The following is a 25,770-nucleotide window of genomic DNA, read 5'->3' as shown; positions in this document are numbered from 1 at the left end:
CCATTTATGAGGTGCAGCTTTAAGCAACGAAATATAAGTGTTCTAGAATGGCAATTAAAACATTAAATTTCAAGCTATTCCTGTATAATATCAAGTAGCATAGGATTATAGTCCTTCATGGAAAGCAATAGCATTTTGAAATTAATTTTCAGACTTGTTTTCCCTCACCTGCTGACACTAACAATAGTGAAGATACTCCTTCTGTGTACAAATGAACTTTTTAAAAATAGAATGAGTAAACAAATTCCAGGTGATAAAAAGCCCAACTAATGCCAAAAGACAGCAAGTTTTCAATTACTGTGTTCAAGGTTTGAGTCTGTCCAATGTGCCAGAGCTGGAGCCAAGGATAAAGACATCCACAAAACCCAATACTGATAAACTCAGGAAAAAACAGGCTAGTTGCAGAATATCACTCACAGTCAAACTATTTTCTTAGTGCTTTAAAAAAACCCGCTTTAAACTGTAAGAAGTAAAAGCAGAAGTGAGAAGCAGAAGTCAAATTTTTGTGTATGGAAAATTGAGAGAGGAGTAGTTCGAATCCACTAGCATTTTATTTACTTCACCTTGCATTGGAAACAAAAGGTCCTATTAAAATTAGCACATAATGTCTTCCAAACAAACAAAAAGAAATTTCTCTGGGCAGCCTAGCATAGAAAGGACACTGTATTGAATTCTGTGACTAACTTTTAACAAGAATTGAGTTTCTTGTGGTCAGTACCCCTTGTTTCTAGTGAATACATGATAAAGGAGGGGACACCTCTCTCAAACACCAAGATGTGGGGCTGTTAATGGAAACCTCCTCTTACTGGGGTCAGAATACAGACTCATGGGAAAGATGATGTTCCTCCTCACCAAACTCAGGACTTCTGCTTTGAGCTGGATGTTACTTGTGATACTAGCACATCTGGAAACAGAGGATGGATTTGGTGATTTGACAGGCTGAAAAACAAGCCCTTTCCCCTGAAATCCCACCTGCTGCGTGTCATTCAGCACTGGTGGGTTTGGGCTTTTTTGTTTGTTTTGTGGGGGTTTTTTGTGAAGAGCTAGAGTGTATGAGTCTTTCCCTGAGATACAAGCACCTCAAACAATCTATAAAAAACCCCTCCTCCCCCCCAGAAAAGCTTCATTTCAATCCTATCTACACATAGTTTTTTGAATATGCAAACAACACTCCATTCCCTCAGTGTAAAATTACAGAGACCATTCTCTGCAATTAATTAAATGGCCACAAGATGAAGAGATAAACGTGTAAATCAGAGACTATACCCCATTGCGTGTGTCAGTGTGAACACAAATGCACATGTTAGAACACAACATCTCAAGCAAAAGGTTGGGACATAATGCTTAAAGGTCCATCCCTGCTTCCCATTTGCATATGAGATTACCCTAATCAGTTAACCGTCCTTGGGTACAGCCACCTTTATTTTGCTTAGCATCTTGCTGGATTTGTTGTCGAAGAACTGAGATCAGGAAGCCCTTCTTCAAAGACAAAATCACGCCTTGTTTCAGCATAAAATGTACACCCCATCTGCGGTGTATTCAATCAATACAAATCACCTAAAAGCAGGAAGCAGGAACAAGCTAATAATTTTGATCTGCAAATGAACATAAAATACCATTTGGGCTGTAGCCAATCTGACATAAGGGCTCCTCCCTACATTTGTGGCTTTTTTGGCATAAAGAGTTTTTGTTGTTGTTTCTAATCAAGGATGACCTTCAAAGGGACAACTACCGATATACCCAGTCATGATACCTTCACATCAGCTACACACAGCATAGCTAATTTAAGATTCATACGGTGTTTGCACAAGCCTTTAATTCGGTCTTTATCATCCCCTTCATACAGTACTGTTATATTTGACTTTGCTTGCTTCAACACTCTTCCACATTTAGAAACTGTATTCTTGTCTGAATAAATAAGTCTGCTAAGAGCATCTATTAAGTACTGGTATCCCCAGGGTCTGAAGCAATTTCTTTTTTTTTTTTTTTTCTTCCTTTTTTTTCCCCTTCCATTTTTTGCCTGCTGAATCTGATTTATAAAGCATATAGCAGAGAGGAGAAGGGTTGCCTTAGTAACGAGGCAGACCCAATCAGCTGCATAGGCTCCCTTGAGACAATCTAATTTGTGCAGCAGAAAGAGGCAAGAACAGGTGGCTAAATTAATGTGCCAGACAGCTTAAAATATTACACACACACTCACACACGAATGCATACGCAAAATCTATCTGTGTACTTATATACAAATGCAATTATCTCCAACGTTTCACAAAATAAATAGCATCTGGGTAACTCAGCCCTGCGAAACCCCCAAAGCAGCGGAGATGCCGCGACAGCCGAGGAAGGGAGGCAGGGTGGGAGGGAGCAAGGCTCCTTCCCTGCAGTCCTGCCAGATCTGCACCCGCTCCAGGGAGGAGGGGAAGGACTCCTTCGAGCAGGCACAGGCTGAAACAGGGGTGTGATGTGCGCTTTCCCATCTTTACTGTGGCTTAGGAGCTGCCTCCTGCTGATAGCGTGATCTGTTGTGCTGATCTCCTGATTCCACAGGGTGCTGGGGCTCTCTTGCCTGACCCTTTCTGTACCACTTCACAGGGCTTTCTCCCTACGCCCTCACCTCTGATTTAACATGAGCTTCCACGTTTTTCTCCCCAATTTCTTCATAAATGCAACAAATCTGAACATGTTTTATATTCTCCCCAGTCCCTGCTGTGAGGATTCAGCCTCAGCACAAGAATTTAGAGTGGTTTGGATTCAGATCACATACCAGCTTTTAGCTCTTACAAATACAATCCCAAACCAGCCCATTTTGCAGCATCTCCAGGTTGGCTTTAGCCAAACCCAGGGAACGACAGGAATTCAGCACCCACTGTGTGTTTGACATCTGCAGGGGACATGAAATTGTGATATGCACAGAGAAGTCCTGCCACACAAAGTGCTTTAGAAAACACTGTATTATTGTAGCACAGAATCACTCTTGATTTCTTTATAATGTAGTGATCTATTCCCATATAACTAATTAAAAGAGACATCTGACAAAAATTCTAGCAGAGATGCAGTTAATGCATTCCCTACTGTAGCCCCTCAGCCAGAAATGCTGTGGGAGCTGCCTTCTCACACCAGGTGTACATGTACCTCAACATGTTATTATAACCTCAACACAGGCATCGTTTGTCTCCTGTTTTCCTGCCTGTAGAGCAGATGAAGTTCATTTCTGGCACATAACAGAGCATTTCAATACCAGTCTATACGACTCCTTTACACAGCGAGGCACTTCTCATGCACCTACATCAGGTTAAACATGAAGAACTCTAAATACTAAGATCAAAAGTGGTGCAAGGAAAACTGAGGCATGAGAACAAACAGTAAGTTTGATCCCTGTGGAAAAATAGTCACAGTGAAAATACTGACCTACAACCATAACAGATAAGACACCATAACGGATAAGCCACAAAAGGCTCAAATTTTCTTGGGTTTTGTTTTTCTTTTTCTGGATATGTCAGAAGAGTAGTGATATTACAAGAGTAATGATACAGGGTTGGTGGAGTTTTTCTTTCCAGTGATTTGCAAGAATTGTAAGAATAGCTGCTTATGCTGTAATAGCAAGCTATCTCAGTGAGGTGTGGAATGTTACCTAAGGTTTGTCTAGAGATCAGAAACCAGAACTGTGTGACAGTTTTGCAATGAAAACAAAACCTAAAATTTTGTCTGGTTTTTTTTTCTGGTTTTACCAAAGTAAATGTATTGAGTGAATCTGGGTCAAAAGGACATAACCAGAAACTTACAGGGAATACATATTGGAGAAAGAAACTTAAACAGGGTCTCTTGTGGCTCAGATTAATTCCCTTGTTACTGTCTCTAACATCTTGCCAATACACCTGGTTGGTACTTTTCATCCCTCTTCACTCATGACAAGACAAAACCATGGAGAACTCTCCTGGCAGGAGCATTAATCAACCTGCTTGGGAAAATACACATCTCAGTGGATTACGAGGGAGGGGAAGTTTTTCCTAAATATAGATTGTAGGAGCTATTCTTACCACTGTTTTTGGAAAAAGTGTTAATGGGATGCTTTAATTATATTTAGAAGACTAGCTAGTTAAGTATTTTGCCATCTATGTTATGCAAGGTCTGAGTCCCTAATGACCCAGTAAGTGCTTTCCAAGGATGGTATGGTACACATCTGATAATGCAAAGTCTTTTTAAAATAAATGGCACATATCCACCAAAAATCCCATCTGCAGAGCACATCACAGTGTAAAACCAGCTGTGTAATAAAGTAAACAGTGTAAATGGAAAAAAAGAAAGTCTGGTAAATAATGCCCATATATATTTAGAAATGATGCATCCTAGAAAGAAAAACCCAATTCAATCAGTTTTAAAATATTTGTAGTTAAAATGTATATACCTACACTTAAAAACATTGAAGCACAGCTAGAAGGTCCTTCCTAACCATTTAAATAACCTTAAATATTTTGTCTGTGGACTTGGTAGGCAAGTTGGGGGTTTATTCAGTAGTGTTCCATCTGTCACTTTTAGAGCACCAACATCTGTGAGATGGATTATGGAAAGCAGCCGCTTTATTTCTAAAAGAATATCTATCCATGAACCACCTGCACCACACCTTATTCATACAACGAGCAGAAATGTCACTGTTTAGACTATTAAGTTTTCTTTGGCAAGGGGGAATATCCAAGCAAGAGAGCCTCAGGACAGATTTGTGTCACCTAACCTAGACATTTACATCTGAGCTCACCACTAACTCTCCTTTTATTGTAGTCAGTGTCAGAAAAGGAGAACCTATTAGACATAACTCATTTCACCTGAAGTTTCTCATTTCTCATTTCTGAAGTTCAGATGAAAGATTAATAGGTCCTAGAAATACTGTTTTCTCATCATTGACTGTAAACAGTATAGGTAACTGCTTCAGAGGGATACAGCTACTGTGTGAATGCTGAATATTTATTGAGACCAAGTTCCATTTTCCATGCCTCTGTGTGATCTCTCAGGGAAGTGGATCTTACCAAAGAGACCTTGAGTGACACAAGATCTGCCCTGCCCAGTTTCTAGCTCATTAACATGAGATTCAAAGGTGCTTCCCTCCCCTGCCCAACATTTGGCACCTGACCACAATTTGACCAAGCTTAACTTTAAATACACACTATGCAAGAAGGGAGGGAAGGAGGAAACACAGGTGAGTAAAACCAAAGGATATCAGTTTTGCAATGAGTGGCTTTGTGCTTTTATTGTTTCCTGCAAAGCTGTTCAAAGATCAGACCCCTAACATGGTCAAGACACATTCAGTTGACTGAATTTATGCTGCGGTAGGGAAAAATAAGGACCATTCAATCACAAAACAGAAGTCCAGAGTATTATTTGAAAAGCACCTTTCTACCATTGTGAAGAAAATAACCACCATGAACAAATACATTATGGCCATGTCTCTGTTCTTACAGTGCTGGTTTAGAGCTCCCAGCTGAGAAGGCAGTTGTGCAGAGCAAGTAACTGGTGAGCACGGCAGGAGTCCTCTACTCTAATGCTGCTCAAAGAAATGAATGTTTTCTTTCTGTTGTCATTATCACTGCCAACTATGTAAGTGTTTTCCTTGGTAGGTGCACAAAGACTGGGCCGGTTTGGCCTTGATAACATGAAAGCCGAGATCTCCTTTTTTTGTATATTTCGCAGCAAATACTCAGGATGAGACAGTAGTTAGATTTTAGTCATTGAATCTTCTGCAGAAGTCTTTTTGAAGTCTTGTGCTGGCAAGAGAAGTCAATGGAATCAAACAGCATCAATTATTGCATTGTTGCAGGTACTAGTGGCTATATCAAGGTTGCAAAATACTATTCTTCAAGAATATATGATTAATCAGCAGATAAGTATGAAAGAGAGCTGTGTTTTTAAACCACGTCCTTACCTAATAAGGTGATAAAGTCAATCACGGTGGAAAGCACTCAAATGACATTTAGTAATCAGAATTATACAATCAAATTAAATTTACACTGCATATGATTGCAAGGTAGGTAGAAACAACCATGGTATCAGAGTACTAGTGCAGATATGTAAATTTTGTCTTGAGAGTGTACTCTTTTTTAGGTTTGAAAAGTAATTCTAATTGGACAGAGGTAATTAAACTGCTCTCTTAAAATAACAACCGACCCAAATAAGTATTTTTCCCTTTGGCCAAGTAAACTGACCAAAATCTCCAAAAGATGTGAAGAAAGAGTAAGGTCCCGATAATTCTATCCCATACTGAGTTAGGTGGGAAAAAAGGGACATGACAAATGGATACAAAACCAACCGAAAAAAAACCTAAACCCATAAAGAATGAAGGGAATCATAAATCCTTACAGTACAAGCTATCACCACATTAATAAATCTTACTTTATTAATGTTAAAATTCACTCAAGCTAAAAATCACCCTAACCTTAGAGATCATTGCTGTTTAATCATCCGCACCAAGCCAACGCAGCACTTTTAATTTGTCCCCTGACACATCCAAATAAGATCACTCTTGAGGCAAGAGATAGAGGCAGCCTGTTGTAGCTAACCTTCTTTTATTCACTTTTTCCTCCAAAAATTAATTTGTCAGTCAGTCATCATCAAAGTTTAGTATGTGAGCTCCTACTTTGCTCCTAAATTGCAACTACACCAGATCTTACTGTGCATTCCTGTACTGAGTACTCAGATAAGCTACTCACTCAGAACTGTCAACTCTAGTGGTAGACCAGTAATCTTAATGGAAAACAGCATAGTTATGTGGGAATAGGAATAGGAACACCAGCCACAGTGCAGGATGTGTAATTGGGAAAAAGTGTCCCCTTTTCCCCCAAAAGCTAAGGGTAAAGACTTTCTCATTTCTTTTGTCCATACTGATATAGTAGAGGTAGGAACAAAACCCAATACCACATCGTTTTACTTTTAAGCCTACTTCATTGATCTCAAACCAGATTCTCCCCATGTGTAAGAAAACTGCTCTTGGTTTGGCCTCTATCTAATCCTGAGCCTAATCAGAACCTAATCTGGTTCCATGAAAACCACCTTCCAACATCCCCCGTTTTTTTTTCCTCTTTGCCTATCATGGAAGGCCTGAGAGGACCAGCATCCTCCTAATTAGTACAGTAGGATGAGCTTCTGCACTCTGAAAACATTACCACTTCTTTTCATTGAATAAGTAGTGAGTCTAATCCTAAAATGCTGAAATACAATTTCTATTTCCTTCCAAATTAAAGGTCTTCTTCCACATGGTAGAAAATTCCAACAGTTCCACTAACATGATGTTCCAGCTCCAGCCCTCATTCCTCCTTTTTTTTCCTTCATTCACACCTTAACCAAACAGTGTTTTTACTCTGATGTTTACAAAATGGAAACTAACTGAAGACACTTGCTATTTTTGCTTGCTATATAGGACAGATTGACTTTATGCCCTTTGAAAGGTGCTAGAAGCTTTTGCACAAGAAGACATTATCATCCTTTTTGCCTATCATGGAAGGGCTGAGAGGACCAGCATCCTCCTAATCAGTACAGTAGGATGAGCTTCTGCACTCTGAAAACATTACCACTTTTGCTATAGTCCTGCTCAAATACAAAATATTAAATGAAACATTAAACAATATCAAATACAAAAGGTATGTCAGAGTACAGAGATCACCAAAGGAATGCAAAATGAGTAGAGCAGGCAATATACAAAGCAGAAGACTTCTTCCCAGGAACTTAAAGTCTGTGTTCACACAATACATACATATGCCAGCAAATGGAAGAACAAGTCAAGAGAAAGAGAGAAAGATTTCTGGCCAAATTGGTAATGAGAGAGAAAAGTATTAGTAACCAGTGACTGTGTATCAGAGCAGGTGGTATAATTCAGTGTGTTACGAATAGAAAAAAGACCCACAAAATTTTAAAGACATTGTACTGGTGAAATTATTTTTTCTTCATATTATTGTGATTTAAAACATTTTACATCTTTTGTGCCCTGAAAATGTCTCTTGAAATAATTATATAGGACAGCACTGTATGAGATAATTACTGCAGTCACTGGCTGCAATATTTGATTGATGCTATGAGCCTTGACAAACGACAAATGTGTCACAAGTCATAATTTTGAAAGTTGGTGGGTACATTTTTGTCTAACCTTAATGTTCTCAACTAAGGCATGGTCACTGTTGAACACCACAGAACTCTTCTGCTTAAATATTTCCGTTGTTCAATCCTGTTACAGACCTGTAGGGTAACCAATTATGAGAAGTGTGCTCCTAGTTTGGCACACTGAGGATTACCAGACCTCACAGCCCCCAAACCATCTAACCTGACACAAAGGGCAAGTATGAAGGAGTCCTGGGATTTGGACTTCAGCCTTACCAGTCTTAGGTTCGAGCATGCAGAGGAGTGATGTTTAACTATTCATTCAAAAATTCTGAGCTGTAAACATATACCCTATTAATCAGAGAAGGTGAAACTGTATCAAGTGTGATATTTGCTTGGACTGATTATTCTCCAGAACATGCTATTATGTTTAATGTATAGATTTCCTTTATGTTTAGTAAGACCTGTCAGGTGAAAAAAAGCTATAACACCATGGCTATGTTAGTGTTTCTGACGTGAGGATTATGTCTGATCTTTCCAGAAGATTCAAACAAAATTAAAAAATGAACAAAGAGACAAACAGACAAACAAACTTAATTAGGTACAGTAGAATATGAGAACTTTTAAAGACTGCATAGATTTTAGAAGCAAACTAGAACCATTTCTAGCAGAATATGTCAAGGACACATAATTTCAAACTATACTATACAATAATGACGTGCCAAAATGTGAGAAATTACAGAATCTATCAGACATCTCTGTACTAATATATAATATAAACCACCACTACCACTTACACAACCAGAAAAATGTACCTTTGTGACTTGGTATTAATACTACAGTGACACCATGGATGTAGTCTTACACTAGAATCCACATGGTTAAAAAACAGGACAATCCAAGCACAAGTGTTTTAGCTTAAACTATAATTATTTACATCTCTGAACTTAATTGAACTGTAATTATTTACATCTCTGAATTTGAACTTAAGACCAATAAAACTAACATTATCCAGTGTTTTTTATCTGGGAAGCAGAACTATCACCAACTCAACAGCATATTTATAGGAGGACATTTTTTAAAAAAGTATTATATTATTAAAGAAAAATGCTCAAATAAAACAATAAAATGCTATCTTAAAATAAATTGACTGGAATTAACTCTGCTTTTTTTTTTAATGGTGATGGCATAGCAATAGCAAATTATGTTTCATACGCAATAACCCAAAGTACACATTTTATTTTCTTTTAATGAAGAGTGAACTCTGTTCCATGTGTTTTACTGACACTGTGAAGATGCTGTAATGAGAAACCTAAACCATATGTAAATACAGTCCATTGAAAAATCTCACATGAGGAAAGGCTGAGAAAGCTGGGACTGTTCAGCTCAAAGAGAGGGTTCAGGGGGATCTTACTAATGAATGCAAATACCTGTAGGGAGAGTGCACTGATGATGGAGCCAGGCTCTTCTCCATGGTACCCAGTTGCAGGACCAAGGGCGATGGACACAAACGGAAACACTGAGATGCTGCTTGAGCATCAGGAAACAGTTTATTACCATGAGAATGATCGAGCACTGGCACATTTACTTTTCACAAAAGAGTAATGCTAGTTCTCCAGCATTACTTTATAGAGGTGTACGGCAAGACAGATGTAAGCTAGTGCTAAAAGATACAGGAATGTTTGTGACAAGCATAGATGCTGCAGAGATTTTATTTTTTTTTTTCCAGGCCACATAGCAGTGCCATTTACTGGAGGCAGGTGCTAAGAACAAAAAAACCCAAACCCAACCCACACATAAATACTGATTATTGGTGATTCTCAGGGAAGAAAGGAAGCAAAACCTTTTTTAAAGACAGACTTTTAAAGGAGGAGCCATCAGAACCATTTAAGGATTAACAGAGAATTGCCAGTCTCAGCTGTATGTTTAGAGTCTGTATTAGAAGTAATATGGATTTTCTAGGACTGACACTTTCAACATTTAATTATAGGCAATTAAAGGATGGTGAAAGAGTATCCTGAATATCAAGATGAACTAAACTTGAAGCTTATGCCTAAAGAAAAGAGCAATCTCACTATTTAAGGGTTGGGTTTACAGAGAAACTTTAGTGTCTAATGAGACTTTCAAGAAAATTTTTCAATGGGATCAGCTGGGCTGAAGCTTTCTTTAAACTCCTATAACAATAACAGCTGGCTTTTGGCATCTAATAAAAATGAGAGATTTAATTTCACTTACAGGTATATTTTTTGGCGTAAAACCAAAATCTTTGCCGTTGGTTTTGGTCAAATTTTATAACTGTTAGAAGAGGTGCTATGAAAAATGCACAAACAAATGATCAAAGCAAGCCCTGCAGGCAGCTTCTGCAACCTCTTGTTTTATATTTTCATTTTGCTTCTTTATATTCACATGGCTCATGAATCACACAAGAGCTAACTATATGGCCAATATTTACCCCAGCAATTCCTGACGATGTCTTTTTCCAAGAATCTCCAAAAATCCCAGACCTTTAACATAAAAGTGAGGTTAGGGGACCAGGCATATTGTGGGCCTATGATATGCACTGTCACCAGTAATTCTAGACAATGCTGAGGCTGTTGAAATGTACCCAGAGCTATTAAATGTTGCTGTCCCACTTCCTTCTTAAAGAATTTCAGGACTTGTCCTGTCCAATTATCTTCTGCTTCTCTCCTGCCCATGCTTGTTTCATCTCCTAAAATATGTAGCTATCTAATGCATCTCTTTCGTGTTCCCCAGCACCCTTCTTCTCTGTGGTTACTCAGACACTCAGGTTCACCAAAAGAAAGACATTCAAATCTCAGAGAACCCTCACAGCAAGAAATGTGCTCCTTCACCTTTTTCTTTTGTTTTTTAAAAGACATAAGCCATTCAACCTGTTTCTACTGGAAGACAGGGCTAGAGCTGGTGACTCAATTGTATCTATGACTTTCACTTGTGAACTCTGGCTCTTCAAAACTGCAGTAGCAAAGCTAGTAAGACAACACAGCACAATTTAGTGAGTTCACTGCCTTCAGAAAATAAATTCTCTAAAAAAATAAATGTTAATAAAACTACAAAATAAAAGCTTACTCATAGCATAGCATTGGAAGAGGTGAGCTATTGAAATGAGCAGCAATTGATAAAAAGCATCACTTGTATTCCTTTCAGCTCCCAGTCCCTCACGGCATCCCATAAAGGACAAAGAAAGAATGAAGGCAGAAACTGATTACTACCAATTTGCATATATAGAGGAGCCTTTCAAGACCCTTTTGTGGAAATCTTCTGCAATATCAACACTATGAGTAGAAGCTCATTAAGGCAGTCACAAAGTCCATAAACAGTATTTGAACATCAAATCTATGATTCTCATAAAATCATAAACTGCAAACAATATTTTCTGAGTAATAACTGCATCACAGCAGTTATATTTAGAAATATATATTGTGTCTCCACATGTTAGCTTGTGAAAAGATACCAGAAACTCTCAGGGTAATACCGTAATACAAGCGCTTGTAGCATGACAAAGCAGAGGGTTTTTTCCCCAGTTTGGCACCGTTATTTGGTTTCTCCTGGTAAAACAGAAAAAAATCCAACTATCCAAGTTGTATGTCCTTACTATGGCTTATAGTCTTAACTAGTGGATCCTACCTGAAGAAAAACAAATTCCTTTTCAGTGACCCAAAACAGAAAATTCCCTTTCCTTCCTAGCAAAGTTTCTGTTACTTGAAGCACCATTCACTGACAAATCTTGATTCTTCTTTCACATCTGCATGAACAGATGCTTGAGCACAGCCAGATCAAGGTAAAGTAGGGAGAAGCAAGTTTTCTCTGAGGAAAGAAAGAACAGCTCTGCTAGAAAATAAACCCATTTTCACCTCTTCCCTGATGTTGCTGGTGAATGCGAATGGACTGAGAGAAGCCACTGGAAAAGAAAAAGGGAAAGGTATTTTTAGCAGGAGGAAATTACTCCTCCCAGGTACAACAGGAACAAAAAATCCCCTTGTGCATCTTAACTCTACCCCTTCCTTTTTCATCCTTTTTCATCCCATACAGCAGAGCCTGGTTTTGGCATTGCTACTCAGTAGTAGACTATCAATATTCTTAGTTGATAAAAGAGAATAGTAAGCAGCAGCTGGTGTGAGGCAGGTGAGAAGGATAATTCCAGTGTTTGTTGTGGCTGAGGGATGAGAAATGCTGAGTCCTGTGAGAGGGAAGAATGAGTGGGCTGAGTGTAGAAGTCCTGTACATCAAGAAAGAACTGAAAATTGAAGGAGATCCTAGGGGAAAGAAAAGGCAGGTAGGCTAAGGTTTTAAGAGAAATGGTGCCACTTCACCTAGAGTTTCTTAATGCTCCCCACATTCACCAGAGGGGTGATTTTGTCCCCAGCCCTGCTTCTCTCTGTAACCCACCCCAGCCGCCTTAGATACAAGCACCTTGTCAAAGTTGCATAGCAGGAGCCGGAAGTCAGTTGGGTGCCACTGGAGGTTTTTCTTGCCAAGGAGCACAGTTTACAAAGATAAGGGACACAGATAGCTTAAAGTGCAAAACCCCCCCTCAGTTTCCAGTGAACAGAGTCGGAAGTTGCCCTGCAAAGGGAACCCTGGACAGGCCCCGGAAGAGGGCTTGCCTTCAAGCCATGTACACAAACCACAACCACACTGCCAACTGGGCAGCAGGAGGTGAGCAGCAGCACAGGCAGCTGTAGACTAGTGCCTGAGCAGACCTAACAAGCTTCACTCACTCTTGGAAATAATGACGTCAGTGCAGAGCTAAAACATGTGGACAACTTACACTGCAGCTAAAGTGCTGGGTCCATAGCATACTGCAGGTGCTTCGTTGCTCTCATAGAGGGAGGAGGGGAGATTCCCACCTCCTGTTATCCCCAGCAACCTCAGCATGGCAAGAAGAGAATATCCTGGGAGAACAGAGCGGATGTCAAGGAAAGGTGTTGCCAGATTTTTAATTGTCAACCACAAGCTTGTCTCTGTGACTGGACAGGGTAATGTAAATGGCTAGAGATTGGCACTATGAAGGCAGGAGGAAAATACTGTCAGCCTTACAAACTGGAGTGTAGAAGAAGTTATAATTAGTACTCACGGAGGTTTCCAGCAAACACTCTGAGTCCTCACATTCAAAGATTCAAAGATGGGTGATGGCTGGTCTGAACAAAGGGAAAATTGTGCTGGGAAATCTCAAAAGGATATAAAACAGCTTCTCAGTTCATCATGTAATTTCTCCCATCCAACTGATGGCAATATTATGACAATAATTGCATGTCTGTTTGACAACCGTACACTGCCAGTCTTTTTAATGGACCTCTGTGTTTTCAAAATATCCCTAAATGACACAGTTTTTAATGAGCTACACAGCTGCAGGCTGGTTACTAATTTACGATAGAAACAGTGCTATCACACTCTTCATGCCTCTCGGTAGTATTGTAACACGGGTTTGAGGTAAGTACTGCAAAACACTGATCATTCCAAAGTATTTTCAACTGAGATCTGTTGGGTTTTGTCCCAGCAAACTCTGACTTCTGCTTATTCTCAATTTTGCTGGTAAACAAGAAGAGTTGCAGTTATGGATGAGGATTTTATTTTTCATTTCAGGTCTGATGCATACCTTTTCAGATAGCATAAGAAATGTGCATGAGCCCAATGTTATTAAAAGAGACAATCTGTTGTTATTAAAAACATTACTTTCAAAGATAGAGTTGTGTCATTATTCCTTATTTTTAATAATTATGGGAAAAAATGAATTTAATAAAAAACCATGAAAACCCTAAATGCTCCTTTTATTCTGATTACTCCTAAGATCAAAATGGTTCTAATTATCCCAGTCATGTTAAGACCTTTCTCAAAAGCGAGAGGGGGTGTGAAATATTACTGCCCTTTGAGAACTTCAGTTGTCTGATCCATTTCTTTCACTGCTGGCAAAGTACAAAAGCAAGTTGAGGAAACCAGGGGATAGAAAATGTTCATAAACCTTCTCAAGCCATTTTGCAGAGTAATGATGACATACTCTATAGGAGCACACGCCCTGGGAATTCTGACCCTAAAACAATTGCCTCTTTTTAATTTTTAAGATTGAAAAACAAAATCAAAATTCCTTCTGGTTGCAGCATTCTTGCAATGCACTGCTAAAAACTAACCATTAATCTGTGGAATTTATGGCACTACACCAAAAATTAAAATCTAGCTCCTGTTGCACAACAGCAATGCTTTTAGCCTCACTGAAACACATAGGACTCCAGAATAAGTCTTGGCACAGTTTGTTTGTGAAGCTGTATTTTAAGACATAGACAAAAATAAACCTAATTCTCCTACCGCTCCAGCTATTAAACACTTCTCCAGGCATGGGAGACTGAATTTTCAGAAATATCACTGTTTCATATATTCCAAGCATTCTTATGCTGAAGGTGGTTGGTATCTGTCAGCAAGACTATCCTTGACCTATGGGCAATTGCAAACTTCTCTAAAACTAAACGGCATGTTGGCTGACTGGGAGAAGTAATTAAGCCTTCTGTGTAAAAGAGGAAAGCTGGAACAAAAGAATCCATTGTTCAGTTACTGGCCACATGAGAAGGCCTGAAGAAATGCTAATTAACCCGGAGAAAATAGAAGCCTCATTGGTTCATGGGATGATAGAGATGAATTTTAGAGGCTCACAAAACCAGAAATCTTATGTCCTCCTTAGCTATGAGCTGATCTGGATTAACAGTTTACCTCTCCTCCTCTCAGCTCTAGGCCACCTTCAACTACTCTGAGGTTACTACCCTCCATTCTCCTGTATAAATATTTTTCTGAATTCTCTTTAGCCCAAATTCATTTCACTGAGCTCGGTTAAGGAGGAAACAAAATGGTTGTCTGGAGAATGCTTTGATGAACAGCAGAGGGTAAGGATTAGTTAACCCAGGTTAGCAGCAGCCAAGTAAATTTGACTTCTTGCAAGTATTGACAGAAAACCAGAGATTTACCAGCACCTGAGGGAAGTATAGGCAGAGATCCCATGATGCTGGGCAGCCTAAAAAACAAGTATTGACTTCTTACCAGGGAAACTATTAAGAGATCCAAAACTTTGAGTGTTCCCAATGAAAACAAAAATGGAAGAAATATATCTGGCTACTATCCTCGACTTCTCCTCTTAAAAAAACAACCTAGCTAAGACCTCCACAGTTCCCCTCAATTGCCTAGTTACTCTACTTAACAGGAAACAGGAAGATTAAACTTCAGCTAGAGGAGCTCTCATTTTGTTCCTGTGTATTACATTGTGGCTTTTTAAGGGCATAATTCACATTCTTCTTGTGGATTCATCTTTAGAAAGGCTTAAAAATACCTGTACTTAAATATTTGGTAGGGCATTTGCCTAATGGTTTCCCAAAAAAAGCGTAGTCTAAAAGTATTTTACAAGCTTTTACTGATAACACAGAGATTAAACACCTTGTCCTACTCTGAATTATAGCCATCTCTAAAATAAACTTAGCAAATGTTAACAGCCCACAATGGCTTTGAGCAGGAAGTGAAAAAATATCTACTAAGAACTGCAAAAGGGAGCACAGCAGCAGAAATGTTGCTAAAACATGTAGCCTATTTTTTTTTCCTGAGGATATTTAACACCACCAGCTTGTAAATCAATAGAAGGGGGAAGGAAGCTAAGTAGCTCAGAAAAGGCACTTAATTGGTATGGTATTCAAAGTGCACCTTATAGAAATAGGCTTATACATTTCTTTGAAGGAACTACAAAAAAGTAACAACAAGAATATCAAAAAGGCTGCTTAAAAGAGTCTTATAAATGAAAAAAGAGAAAGTGCTGTAATTTGGAAAAAAGAATAGCTTTTGTTTATTGCACTTCATTGGTCCACTTTTGCAAAACTTCATCATTAAAAAAATCTCTTAAAATATGCCAGGCATTGTTTCAAAGCTGATAGAACAAGACCTACTTCAACAGAAGAAGAGTTTTCTTTGTGATACACATTTGGAAAATATTTTTCAGAGTTTCATTTGCTTCTCACTTTCTTCAATGAATGTTAAACTACAAGATGAAGGCCGAGTACTCCAAAAGAATGGGGTGGATTTATTTTTGTCAATATTTTTAGCATATATTTGATCACAGAATTGTTGCTTCCTAGTAATTTTAACTGAAAATTTTTAGTTTAGCAGCCTTTTATGAAACGCCTTATAATACCATACATCACACCACAGACATTCAGATAAATATAAATGGAAATTCCTTTTAGTCAAACTGATATCACAATTTTAGTGGTCATGCCTTCTCATTTGCCTCTGGGGCTCGTCCGTTCCAGTCTAAAGATCTCTGTATTCCTATTTTAGTTTGAACTCCTCTGCTCCAAATTAGCATGTGTCTTTTGAGTGTAAGAATACGGTAGCTTTTTATGCCGAAAGTGACGATTTCAGCAGAGGCTGGAGTGATTTATGAAAGGCCAGATCTCTTTCTTTCACTGGGGTCAGTGTCAGAAATCTGTTTGACCTCAGTAGAAGGTCAGTAGGAAAGTGCCATAGGATTTGAGATCCGAAGGAATTGTTTTCATTCGGCCAGTCTTGCCCAGCCAAACTTCATTTCACCAACTGCTGTATAACGTGTGCAGGTGTATGGCGATAGATACTTTTAAATAGTGGTAATACAACAGACAGTTAAGATAGCTTCATTTTTTTAAAGTATTTGTTTATTATCACTTAATTAGCAAGCAAAGTCATTCAAGGATCTAGTATCCAACACTGCTGAATATATTGCTCTTATATACCCCTTTTTTTTACTGTTTCAACAGTGAGCAGGTGCCTGTAGGTAAGCCCAGGTATCTCGGCAATAAAAAGCAAGAGCTGAAAGCAGAATTAAATAAGTAAAAGATACTTCAGGCATGCTTAAGAATGTGACTAGTAATCACAAATCCTTTGTAAACAAGAGGTCACCCACAGTTAGCTAAATGTCAGACACACACATATAGGTGTGGATGCCTGTGGCTATTTTCTCTTCCTTTTGTTTAAAACCAGTGTGGCTTCCAAAATTGTTTTTGAATAGAGAAACCCCATCAGTAAGCATAAGTTCCAATGTTGCAGAGCAAGTTGAACAGCCTGGATCAGGGATCCTCCTTCTCATGATTGTCTACTAAATATAAATTCCAAATCAACTTAAATTTGGAGACAGTGTTAAGCACTTCATACCTAGCCATTAGTGGGGAAGTAAGTATCAGAAGAAAATGCAACATGATTTTATTCCATTTTAATGAGATGCATTATTCAACAGCTGTAGTGGTATATACAGGTCCAGATGAGGGAGAGGCAAGAGTCAGAAAACCTGGAAAACTTAGGTGACTGTTAATGATGTAAAAATACTGACAAGCCAAAGCAACACTACCATATTAACCAGAGAAATGAAAGGAAAAAATACTAGTTAAAAAGGAGTTGCTACTGGCTGTTTTTGCAGCATGCATTTTTTTAAAACAATCGCTGCTGTGGAAACAACACACTTGTGGCTAGTGTTGACATTGATTTTAGTGCTCATCTTAAGCACTTCTCTTTGGTTTAGTTTATTTGGAAAGTCCAAAGATTTTAAAAGATAGACAAATGGTATCACTTCCTTTCACATTTTGTTCACAAGAGGGAGATCAAAAGCATCCTAAGGTCCTTGCACCATCCACAACTCAGCCTTTTCACAGTAGCCATGCTGTATTAAAACTCTTAGTGAACTGCCCTGATGGATAAGGTTCTGTACTGGATCCACATTTTCTCAGCTGACTAGGGCCAAGAAAGGCATAGCTAAGAGTACCACGCCTCTTGCTTTTGAGGAACCTACAATCCAGTTGCCTTGCCTTTGAAAGAGCTGCTCAGTAACCTGCATTAGCACCATGACCACTCCACACTGCTCTCTATTTCCCGCTGAACTACAGCATAATTTACATACCCATTCGTCCAGGGATTCATTTATACTTATTAACACTCACAGCAGTCTTAATTATCCTCGATAGTCCCTTTCTTACAAGTTTGCTTATCTCTGATATATTCCAACACCCTTCTGGTTTTAATTTGTGTTTTTTCAGAATGTTGCGATGTGAGGAATGGAGAAGGAAAGAGTAAAATATATATATATATATGTGTATATATATATGGTTCCAGACTAATTGTAGTTCAATAAAGATGGGTTATATTTTGAAAAGATCTTATCCTCAAAGATGCCAGAAAATTAAAATATTTTATTTCACTGTTTTCATTACCAAAATCTTTTGTCTTTATAAGTCCATCACCTGAAAAGTCAAAAATAGGTTGTAGAAGGATGTGAAAAATATTATCCTTTTGTCAAATGTGGAATTAGGAAAGGAAATAGTAGTTATAACATTCATTAGAATGTGTCAAGAATTATGATTTATTCAATATTCTCATCTTGCTTTTGAACATTTAACGTAATCTTCTCTCTACTCCAGACTTTTCAGACAAGCACCAACTATATTCACAGCAGAACAGCAAGAAGCTTCAAAAAAAACTTCGCAGGAGGCCACTGGGAAAAAAAAAACACCAAAAACAAACAACAAAAATAAAAGCCAAAACCCAATTATCTTCATCAATAAAACAGGTTAAAGGCAGTAATTACTTAATCCAGTTCCACTCCTTTAAGTAACTACACAAAGAAATCTTTTTCTCAGAACTGAAATCAATTAGCAACAAGTTTTCAGCAACAAGACTAAAATTCCTGCACAGTTTGTGTATTACAAACTTGTGGTGGTTTGACCCTTGCTGGAGGCCAGACACCCACCAAAGCCACTCTATCACTCCCCTTTTCAGCTGGCCAGGGGAGAAAATATCTATTGAGAGGCTCAGGAGTCAAGATAAGGACAGGGAGAGATCATTCCACAATTAGCATCATGGGCACAACAGACTCAGCACAGAATAAAGGAAAGAAAATCTCTAATTTATGACACTGCACTGTACTCCCAGTGACACCAGAGTTGGGTAATGAGAAGTCCTTCACGGACTTAACTTTTTATGATTTCTCTGCCCCAGCAAGTTGTCACAGGGATGGGTGGGTGCATGTGTGTGTGTGTGGGGGGTGTAATAGGGAATGGGGGTTTCAGACAGTCCTTCATGAGTTTTCCTTCTTGGGGGGGGGCGGGGGGGAGCATCTCTCACACCCTTCCTCTGCTGCAATGTGGGGTCTCGCCCATGGGGCACAGTCCTTCACAAACTTCTCCAACATGAGTCCTTTCCCACAGGGCTTCAGCTCTACACCACCTGACCCAGCATGGGACACTTCTATGGGGTTCAGTCATAAATCATAGAATGCCTTTGAGTCTCTCAAGCCAAGACTGCTCCATCCTGGTCCCCCACAGAGTCACAAGCCTCCCCACCCCAGCAAACCTGCTCCCACGTGGGCCTCTCTCTCCACAAGATGCCGGTCCTGCCAGAGGCTTGCTCCAACACGGGTCACAGTGTCTTCTGTATCTCTCCACCTGCTCCAGTGTGGGGTCTCTCCATGGGCTGCAGGTGGGATCTCTGCTCCCCATCATCTTCCACGGGCTGCAGGGGTGCAACCTGCTCCACCATGTTCTTCTCCACAGGCTGCAGAGGAACCTTTCTCTCCAGCACCTGGGGCACGTCCTCCCCCCATTCTTCACTGGTCTTGGTATCTGTACAGTTTCTTACACCTTCTCATTCCCTTCTGTGGTGGCAAAAAGCAGCTGCTTGTGGGTTTTTTTCTCATAAATGTGATTCCCAGAGGTTCTGTGACCGTCGCTGATGGGCTCGGCCTTGGTCAATGGTGGGTCCAGCCTGGAACTGGCTGGTGTTTGATCTGTGGGGCCTGCAGAGAGCTTCTGGATGCTTCTTCTAGAAGCCACCCCTGCAGCCTCTCCTTCTCCACCAGAACTCTGCCATGCAAAACCACAACAAAGCTTTACAGACATGAAGACAACCACAGGAACATGTATCTATAGATATGTCCGTTTACTCAGTACCCCAGTAACTTGTAATAAAAACTTCTGTATCTGGATGCCTTACAACATATTACCTCACTACTACTTATCCATGAATTATGTGCTCTCTCTCTCTTTGCATGAATGTGTCAACCAAGAGAATAATGAAATGTGCCTAGTCGAGAACATATTTTTAGCATTAATTGTAGAATAATAATCCTATTCTATTATTTATGGTTGTTGGAACACTGCCAGTTCCTTTTTTTTCTTGGGCTAAGTACTGAAAGATTTTTTCATTGCAGAAATATTAATATTACTGACTCAATAGATGGATACAAACAACAAATATGAGCAATCCCACCATGTTTATTTATAATCTGTTTGTATAAAACTCAGTGAGGTCGACCTACGCATTAAGCTATTAAAATAAACAGCAAAATTGTTCTCAAAGCTTTATTGTACAAGAAAAAAAGGGCTCAACCATTTGCTTTTAATAACCTTGTCAGGTTATCTTGGAGGACAGATTTCTTTTCTAGAATGCAAGTTTAAGCATGTCAAATGCTAGCAAGAGTCTACAGGCAAACTGAGGTCTTTCTAATTATGGAAGACATGTTAAAAGTTACAGCATAAAGAAGGTTTCAGCTATGTCCTCGATCACTGTCACCCAAACTAAAGACTCTTCCTTACTTTGTGAGGTAATAAAACACTTTTTTTCTTGAAATAAAAAGTGTGTTTGTTTTGTGCTTGTTTTTTTAAAGTCTGGGGGAGAGCTCTCTAGAGGAAGATGAGCATGGTTCCTCTCTCTCCACAGAGAAGATTGCTGTGTCATTTAATCCTTGTGCTGCCTCTTCCTTTCTTCCATCTCTCTTTAGGGTTCAGATCAGCTAGCTTTTGTAAAGCGAATAGAAACAGGGAGCAAGCCAATTTATTGCTACAATGCCAGCTCTTTCATCAATTTCAGCAACTAGATTTTTTATGTTGTTGTTGTTTTGTTTTGATCTTCGGTGGTTTTGCTTGATATTGCCCAAGACTTTACAGGGCTGTGAGGAGGTTTGGTGTGTTGCTTTAATTTTAGTTAGGAAATGCTGTAAATGGTGTTGGTTTTGAAAGATTTAGCCACTGCTGGCTAGGAAACTGTTCTGTTTGCGATTTCTGAAAATGAAAAAAAAGATAGAGATAAAAAAAATCAATAACATCTGCCAAGAGAAAATAACCTGACTTCAATCCAGTTTTAAAGAAAATTCTGTATTTTTGCATTTTCAAAAAAATATCAAGTTTTTCATTTTAAGCCAAAGAAAATGTTTTCAACAAAACTACAAATTTATTTTGACTTGATTTATTACATAGTAGAACATTTTGAAGTACTTCTATGAGACATTTTGTTGTCATGGGAACTACTTCCTGAATTTTTTTTAAATACTGTGAACATGATCTTATTGAAATTGTATTTTCTATCATAGTTTCATTCCCATTAGCCATTTCTAAGACAAGCAAAAGACATCACTAAGGGTACATACTTGATAGCTACAAATAGGTGATTTTAGTTATCTTTGTGTTATTTGACCATCAGCCTTTTCACTGCTGTGAGCTGCCTTGCCAGACCAAAGGCTAGGGTTGTCCCTAAGTAAGCAGTCCTTCTTTGATTCTACCACAGAAAAGGAAAGCAAGGGAAGAACCCTTTTCTTTGTCAGATACAACATCAACATGTAGTAAAAAGAATGCTTTTCATGTCTATTACTGAAATGCACTGAAAGTTATGCTATGAACCTTCTACATATGATCCCTGATAAGAAGGGTTAGGAACCCATTGACAGTAACATCAACAATATGCAGTAACCTCCATGCAACTATCAATGCTCATGGCAGAAATACTCGCCTCGCAGATGGCATTTCAGTGACGGGTTTCAGAAGAAGACTCTACTAGTTCTTTGCTTTCTTTGATACTTGGCTCATTAGGGCAGTCACCATTCCATGCTCTCTCCAACCAGCAGGAGAGGAGGTGATTCTCTTATTTCCTACAGATGGGCATGTGTCCTCAGCTAACTTAGTCTGGCTGGCTTTGAAAGACCCCTGAACTTTTTGACTAATACCAAGCAACAAGAGAAAAACTACATGACAAATTATACTCAGAATCCTATGGACATTTAGTTATTTTATTTTCAGAAAAAAACACTTGGTAGGAAAACCATGGTAGTCTAGGTAAAACAAGCACCAACTTCCACTTAAGCGAAAAGCAGAGATTTGCTGTGTATAAAACAGCTATTCTGTTTTCATTCTTGTATTTTCCATCACCATCAAACACAATGATGCTACAATAAATAGATTTCTCTCTGTTATATACAAAGTTACTGATAAGTTATTTTACCAGTATGGCCAACAGATGTTTTTACTGAACTGATTGAACTTGCAAATTTATCTCAAGTTCTGGGATAGCTGCTGCTTCCTATAGAATTTTAATCTGCATTTAGATTCTTTGAAGAAAATACTGCCCTCCAGTAGCCAAACAAAAGAACTATGCCACACGTTGTGCAGAGCTGACCCATGAAGGATGAGATTTTCAGTAAAAACTGTAGCTGAAATGTCCCTTCCAATGTCTGGATTGTGGTCTGAGGACTGAGAGCATTTGAACCATATCTCTTCAGGAATATGCAGCAAAAACACAAATACTACAGCTGCCTTAGAGTCAGTCCTTAGTTGAATCCAAAGGTGCAATAGCAGCCAACAGACATGACTTCCAGTTCTTAGGTAAGTCTCTCATCTCCTTACCAAAAAAAAAAAAAAAAAATTTAAAAAACCCCCAACAGGGATAGATTAGTTTAAGACAGTGCATTGCAAACTCTAGGGAACATTCTAGCCCAAGAATTTGGAATTAACAAAATAGAGGGAAAGGCAATTTTGGAAAGCAGCTAGGATGATGAGGAAAATAGCAGCTGACACTCTTAGCCTAGACTGAATCTCTCTCACATATGGTAGTTTGGCATCAGACATGCCATGGTCAGTTGCCAGGTGAAGGGAGATTTAAATGGTCATGGCAGCCTCACCAAAGCAACAATCAAAAAGAGGTAGGAAAGCAAAAGCTGACTGAGAAACCATTGATCAGACAGGGAGACTGAAAAATAAGGCAAGCAAATGGAGAAAAATGAGGAAGATAATACACTACCTAAAGATGGGGAAAAGTAAGGAAGGAAAGGAATATGGGAGGACAGAAAAGGAAAAAAGAACTTAAGACACTGAAAAATTAAAATATTTAAGAAAGAAACCTAAAAGATCAGAAAGATTAAAAAGAAACCCAAACAAACAGACAAAAAATCAAAATTTAAAAATTACCTAATACTGAAATATCAAGATGCTGTGTTAGACTGTGCTGTTTTTCCCTGGGATGGAGTTCATTTTCTTCATAGCAGCTGGGATGGGGCTGTGTTCTGGATTTGTGATGAAAACAGTGGTGATAATACAGAGATGTTTTTGCTACTGCTGAGCAACACAGAGCCAAGGCCTTTCCTGTTTCTCCCACCACTCCAGCAACCACTAGGCTGGGGGTACGCAAGGAGTTGGGAGGGGACACAGCTGGGACAACTGGCCAAAGGGATATTAGATAACACATGTTGCCATGCTTCTCATATAAAGGGCTTGGGGAAGAAGGAGGAAAAGGGGGACATTAGGAGTGATGGCATTTGTCTTCCCAAGTCACAGCTGTGTGTGATGGAGCTCTGCTTTCCTGGGGATGGCTGGACATCTGCCTGCACATGGGGTGTGGGGAATTAACTCCTTGTTTTGCTTTGCTTGTATGTGGCTTTTGCTTTACCTATTAAACTGTATTTATCTCAACCCACAAGTTTACTCTCTGACTCCCCCATCCCACTGGGGGCGGAGTGAGCAAGCAGCTGCGTGGTGCTTAGTTGCTGACTGGGCTTAAACCATGATATAGACACAAACCAGTAATGAACAGCTCTGCATTTTTCATGATCACCACCTATTTGAATACATGTATCTCCCTGGAGTGTGCCAGAATCAAAGCCAACTAAATCACTCTTCTGCTTTACATTTAGGAGTCCGGAATGTAAAAATAACCTTAGAAATTAGGACTTTAAAAGAGCTTTCTTCATAAAGTCCGATAGGCAACTGAATTACACTGGATAAATATATTAATGTGATGAAAATAAAGGCAACTAAGAAGCTTTTGAATCTGAAAAATCAAAAGCAGGATGAATTGAAATCAGATGTTATTTGTATATAGTTGTAAATTTTCATGGCTATTAATTATAAAAAAAAAGGGAGAAAAACATCTTAAATTTAACCCTGTGTGTCTTTCTAAGAAAAATAAAGCCAGACCCCTCATCCACCACAGATCACTGCAGTAATTCAGTACAAATAAATGGTCTGCCTATGCAGAGATCAGCCCCATTTGCCCATGCACAGTATGTAATTTATTAATAAATTTTCATACTTAATTTTTTCTTTATGTTGATTAGGACATAGACCTTAAGGCCATACACACGGACAATGGCCAGATAGGTACAGGAACTATTTTATTCACACTTCGAATTATGGAAAACCATCGATCCAGTATTCAGAATAAAAGTTTCTCTATATACATATTTACTGTGAGTATACTGGTATCAACACAGAATTTCTAAGTGATATTGGTTTCAATGTGCCAATACAAACTACAAAGGAATGTGAGGGTTTTTTTAAAAAACCTTCATCATATTTTTAATAATGAGATAAGTTGCCAGGAGTTTATTCCTTAGGATTCCTTAGGATCACCAACCTAAGCTTCCTTTTGCACATACATAGTTCCACCAAGGCCTCAGCCTCAGCTACAGAAATTCCATAGAAGAAATAAAATTGCATGGAACGAAGCATCAGGTCATGTCTAGTATTCTGGTCCTACAAAACTTTCTAATCTGCACTCTAGGGCTCCAAGGGAACCTGGAGAAGACCATGAGAAGTGATTAACAAAATGGTAGTTGCAGATGCTATACAGCAATTCATGTTTCTGATGTTTTAAAGGGTTCTCTTAGATATAAAGATAACTTAAAAAAAATGGAAAATATCCAGTGGTCTACAAATCACATGAGCTAGAAAGCTACTGACTTGCCAGAGATATTTGTAACTTTGTTATCAGAAGCATGAATGTACTTTTATGACATGGTCAAATGTTTTACATGCTTCTTTTTTTCCTTGAGAGTAAATGCCTGGCTCAATTCTCACTCCTTCCCTCCTGTCTTCTTAAAAGCTCTTCCCAAGGGTACACCCAGTCCCTCTCACAAAAGGAGTAATCACCATATCCTCTAAACATCATCTCTCCCTGTCTCTGCGTCCAAAACTTGATAAAAGAAATACTATTAGTATAGAAACTGCAAGGAATTGCAGACAAAGCTAGGCTATCTATATACATATCATCAGCAGAAAATATAGGAAATTGTGTCTCTCTAACTCTAGATAGATATTTCTCCTGTCCAGAGGTACACATAGTTGTCTTTATTTTCATTCACCATGGGCAGTCTTTATGACTGAAGATGTATGACTAGAGGTAAGAATCTGTTTGACAGAGAAAAGAAAGTATATCCCAATATACTGATTTGTCAGACCTGGGGAAAAAAAGCTTTGAAGTTTATTTGAATGGCATTTTCCTGTGAAAAACTAAATAACTGTTGTCATTGCAAGTCTAAAAGTATGGCAGAATTCCAAGTACCATTCTACAGTTTTGACAAAATATTCTAGCAACATAGATCTCTTTTGCAAGAGAAGGAATGTGAGTAGCATATCCCATGTG

Source organism: Gallinula chloropus, assembly GCF_964237585.1.
Source record: "Gallinula chloropus genome assembly, chromosome: 2".
NCBI classification, from domain to species: Eukaryota; Metazoa; Chordata; class Aves; order Gruiformes; family Rallidae; genus Gallinula; species Gallinula chloropus.
The sequence above is the reverse complement of the archived record's forward strand: the minus strand, read 5'-3'. Positions refer to the sequence as shown.